The following is a 5367-nucleotide window of genomic DNA, read 5'->3' as shown; positions in this document are numbered from 1 at the left end:
TTTTTTTTTTAATGTTTTTATTTATTTTTGAGACAGAGAGAGACAGAGCATGAGCAGGGGAGGGGCAGAGAAAGAGGGAGACACGGATTCCGAAGCAGGCTCCAGGCTCCGAACTGTCAACACAGAGCCCGACACGGGGCTCGAACTCACGAACCGCGAGATCGTGACCTGAGCCAAAGTCAGATGCTCAACTGACTGAGCCCCCCAGGCGCCCCTAAATGCATGAATGTCTTAAAGTTAATTATACTGGGGCACCTGGCGGGCTCAGTCGGTGGAGCACGTGACTCTTAATCTCAGGGTTGTGAGTCTAAGCCCTACGTTGGGTGTAGAAATACTTAAAAACAGATAAACCCTTAAAAAAATAAAGCTATGAATTATATGTCTGCAACTTCTGGTTGCGGCTGAATTGTGTCCCTCCCCAAAATATGTTGACATCTCAACTCCCAGTAACTCAGAGCGTGACCTTACTTGGAAATAGCGTTGTTGCAGGCGTCGCTAGTTAAAACGAGGCCATATTGTATTAGGCTGGACCCCGAATCCAACGTCTCGTGTCCCATAGAGACACGCACAAAGGGGAGACGGCCATGTGGCCACAGAGACTGGCATGACACATGTACAAGCCAAGGGATGCCAAAGATTTTGAGTGTTCAGCAGAACACCAGCTCTGGTTCCCGATCCCAGGGGAGAGCAAAGCTCATCACAGCACCAGCCACCCGGGTAAAAGTCCAAACACTTCTGCCCCTGCATCCTGGCATCGGAGTTGCCAAGGAAACCATGAAGCAGCCGGGCGCCGAGAGCAGTTTACTCATGCGAGGAAGAGAGGAAGAGAGGAAGAGATGGTGGGGTCTACTTGGGTGGCTGGTCCCCACAGCCCCACCCCTCCTGTGCCGCAGGGGGAAGGCCCCACCCCCTGAGAGCCGGGGGCCTGCCTGACGGTGCAGGCACGAGCAGGACTGAGCTCGAGGTGGGGAAGTGTGTCCCGCACAAGTTCTGTGGGCTTCTTATTTGTTGGAAAGAAGGTTCCAGGCCCAAAGCCCATTCTTTTTTTCCTTTTTTTGTAAGTTTTTAAGTATTATTTCTGAGAGACAAAGAGAGACAGATGGTGAGTGGGGGAGGGGCAGAGAGAGAGGGAGACCCAGAATCCGAAGCAGGCTCCAGGCTCTGAGCTGTCAGCACAGAGCCCGACGCGGGGCTCGAACTCACAGACCGTGAGATCGTGACCTGAGCCGAAGTCCCACGCTTAACCGACCAAGCTGCCCAGGCGCCCCTGAAGCCCATTCTTAAGTGGTGCTGCTTGGGACTGAAAGGCTGCCTTTCCCAACAGCCAGAGCTAGGAGAGGCCAGGAGGCTTCTCTGGCCCAGGTTTCAGAGGAAGCACGGCCTTGTGACCCCTTGATTTTCGGCTTCTGGCCTCAGAACTGTGAGCAAATACATTTCTGATGTTCTCAGCCCCAGTTTGTGGTACTTGTCACCGCAGACCTAGAAAACTAATATCAATGTTGAAGAGCGAAACTTCTTCAGCGAAGAGAGAGACGGCCGTGGTCGGTGCTCGCTTCTTCCGCCCCCACCTGCACGCGGCCACAGCTGAGCTCACTCGAGGGGAAGCCTGCGAGAGGCTGCAGGAAGGCCCTGCCTGGGACAGACATCTCTCTGTGCCGCCATCTGGCCTGTTTTGCTAGACGCCGTATTTTGGGGCGGGGGCCCACTGCAGCCCCCAGACTCTGAGTGAACACCAGCTGTGTCCACAACACACGGGTTGCTCAAGACAGGACGCCTGAGGCGGGTATAAAATACGCCCGTAGATCCTTTGACACACTTCCTCTCCACAGGTGGAGACTGACTCCCCTCCAGTGCGGGCTCTTCTTGGTGATGTGCTGCTTCTTTTTTTTTTTTTTTTTAATGTTTATTTTTGAGAGACAGAGAGAGTGTGGGTGAGCAGACAAGGGGTAGAGAGAGGGAGACACAGAATCCGAAGCAGGCTCCAGGCTCTGAGCGGTCAGCACAGAGCCGGAAGCGAGGCTCAAACTCATGAACCGTGAGATCACGACCTGAGCCAAAGTGGGACGCCCAACCGACTGAGCCACCCAGGCACCCCGGTGACGCGCTTCTGACAAAGGGCGCGTGTGTGCTCCACCCAGGATCGGTTCACGCAGCTCAGGCGGCTCGCCCCGAGGGGACCAGCCCTGGGAGAGTTCATGGGGAGAGGACCTGAGGCAGAATCTGCGTGAGCGGGCTGACTTGGGGATCCTCCGGCCCTGTCCAGCCTGCAGGTGACCAGGGCCTTGGCCGATGTCCCAACCACGACCTCAGGAGAGACCCTGAGCCGGACGGCCCAGCTCCTGAGACCCTGATTTATGGACGCTGTGAGATGAGGGGTGTTGTTTCAAGCCACCACTTGGGGTAACTTGTTCCACAGCAGTAGATAACTAATAGAGGACTGGCTCCCCAGAAGGGCTCCTGCCTTTCCTTTTCTTTGTTGGGGAAAGCGTGATCTGTCCGTGAAGGATTCTTCCATGCTGTGACTGTTGCAGATGCCATCTGCCCCTCGCTGCCTGATTAGGGCCCCCCTAAGAGTTGAGAAGCCCTGGTCTGTGACCAGCCTGGTCCTCTGGGAACGCCAGGCTCCGTGGCGTGCGTGTGTCTATGTAACCAGAATACAGCCGTGCGGAGCTTATGCCTCATGAAAATATTCTCAACACGCTCCCTTTCTCTCCCATTGTCCCCAGGCTTCTGATGGCTCTATTTCTCGTGGAGCTGTGTGTCCAGAGTCTGCCTTTCCCACCTGTCCCCGGGCAGGGGAAGGCGAGGATATGGTTCCCACTGTGTCAGCCTGGGGAAGTCGCTAGGACTGCCTCAGGGGAGGGCCAGGAGTGTGGGGGAGAGGTGACGGGGTCTCCCTGGGTCCTGGGGAGCAGGCACCTACTCAGGGCCTGGACCTGAGGCCCACGTGTGGGCCTGAGCAGACGCTGCATGGACACCCACCAAACATGCCTCCTCCCTAGCGGAGGGGTCCCTGCTGGGCACCCCAAATGGCTACGTGGGTCCCATGGAACAGGCCGACGACCAGTCGAAGTCCAATGTCTTCTCGTTCTCCTTTTGCCGCTCAAGGAACCCGTTTTCTGTCTGTGAGCGATCAGCTGCGCAGTGGGGTCCACAGAGCCGTGGGGTACATCCCTGGGAGGCTAGGACCCACCCACACCTGAGTGAGACCCACAGGACGGTGCAATGAGCAAGACAAGCCTCAGACCTCAGGCCCCCATGTGCCCCCCATCGCAGCAGCCGTTGGCCCCCGAGCCCGAGCTGCCAGGACAGTCCCGCTGCAGCCACAAGTCCTGCCCCCTCCCTCACACTGCCACTGTCACCTGGGGCTCCAGAGAGGAAAATGGACTGGTGTGTCATTTCCACACTCACCTCTTAAAGCCCCAAGGTCGTTAGAACTGTCGGTAATTGTGATTCAAACAAGCTTGATAAGGGGCTTTAGTCGGAGCTCTACACTAAGCATTCAGGCACTCACGAGGAGTGGCCCTGAAGCCCGTGTGACCCCACAGATGCAGGATGCACAGGGCACAGTTCAACCGCTTCTCAAACACACGAGTTTTTCTGTCTGTAATCATTCATTTGATTTAATTTAAAGTTCACTTTCACTACGTGGATGACGTCGGCACAGCCACACTGGGCTTCCAGCTATGCGAGAGCTGCCCCGGCTCACAGATCCAGCCTTCCCTTCTCTTTCCGCTTCCCCTTCTGAGTCCCACAAAAGCCACATGTGGGTTCCAATCCTAGCTTGCCGCTCCCTCGGAGGCCGTGTGGGTGGGGATTAGGAGAGTGGGTGTGGGTCCCTACTTCCTCCTAAGTCTATGGCAGGGAACCTGTGTCTACTGTGCGCTCTGGCTCGGCCCTAGGAGACCACCAGCAGTGCCCCTGTAGATTTCTGTGGGACGGATACGGGGCCACTGGGCGCTGGACCCACCTGGTTTCTGAGGTGCCGGCTCTGGGTCCTGCAAGAACCTGCAGTCTGTCCCCTCATGCTGGCCAGCAAGAGGATGGTCAACAGGGACCCTGCCCTCGGTGCTCAGCTGCGGGATGGGGCTGCTATGGAGAAGGGCAGGATGCCACAGTGACACAAAGACTGGACACCACCCGTGTCCAGCAGATGAAGGCCTCACAGGCCAGCGCTGGGGCATCTGGAGATTGCACCCCCGGCTGAGGGAGGGGAAGGAACCCAGTCCAGGAAGGTCTTGGCAGGAGAGGCCTAGGGCCACGTCTCCAACCTGCAGGTTGCCCAGAGGGGGGCACTGGTCAAGAACGTCAAGGTTCGGGGCGCCTGGGTGGCTCAGTCGGTTGGGTGGCCGACTTCGGCTCAGGTCATGATCTCGTGGTCTGTGAGTTCGAGCCCTGCATCAGGCTCTGTGCTGACAGCTCAGAGCCTGGAGCCTGTTTCAGATTCTGTGTCTCCCTCTCTCTGGCCCTCCCCTGTTCATGCTCTGTCTCTCTCTGTCTCAAAAATAAATAAACGTTAAAAAAAAAAAAAAGTCAAGGTTGGAGTAGGCAGGAAGGCGGTTTGGGAACCCTGTCCCCCAGCATCTGAATCTGCAGGCAGCTGGGCCCCTACTCCCTTTGCTGTCTGTTCGCTGAGGGGCACTCGTGGCTGCCACTCACTCACGCCTAGCCACACCTGTCCGGAGGCAAGCCTGAAAGGCCCATGGCCAGGAGCATCATGGGAGCATCTTTCTACCAGAGTGAGGGCATGCGAAGGGGCCAAGACTCAAAAGAGCTCCGAGGACGGGGTTCCCCAAGGGTCTGTGAAGTCCAGGGGGAGAAGAGCAGTGATGATGGAGGAGGGCTTTCCCCACATGGGTACTGGGCCAGAAGCTCTAGGAGGGCACTCCTGGGAGCAGGGGCCAGCAAGGGGCGCCCACAACCCTCTAGACCATGGCGGCTCGCTCCTGGGTCCCTGGTGGAGAATGCCCACTCCCTGGGAGACTCAGGCCAGGCCATATCCCTCCCCACTCCCACTTCAGCCACAGGCAATGGCTGTGGCCTCCCAGGTCAGCCCAAATTGCCCCCTGAAGACCAGGTGGTCTCAGAGGACCCCTCTGCGACCACAGTAAAAGGCTGCCAACCGTACCCACCAATTCCAAAACATTCCACTGCACAGACGGCTTCCTCGGCTGGCCGCAGTGACAGAATGCCCTGCCCCGAGGTCCTTCTTTCTTCCTCCGTCCCCTCCCACGCGCTCAGGCCCTCTCCCACCGAAGACGGCACAGGTGGTGTGCCTTTGCCTATCGGCGGGGAGCTGGCTCAGAGGATGTGCCCCAAGTGACAAGGTGCTCACAGGACAACCCAGCATAAGGACCCACATGTTCC

This window comes from Panthera pardus, unplaced genomic scaffold, assembly GCF_024362965.1.
Source record: "Panthera pardus isolate Hobbes unplaced genomic scaffold, ASM2436296v1 HiC_scaffold_25, whole genome shotgun sequence".
Taxonomy (NCBI): Eukaryota; Metazoa; Chordata; class Mammalia; order Carnivora; family Felidae; genus Panthera; species Panthera pardus.
This window is presented reverse-complemented; position numbering follows the sequence as displayed.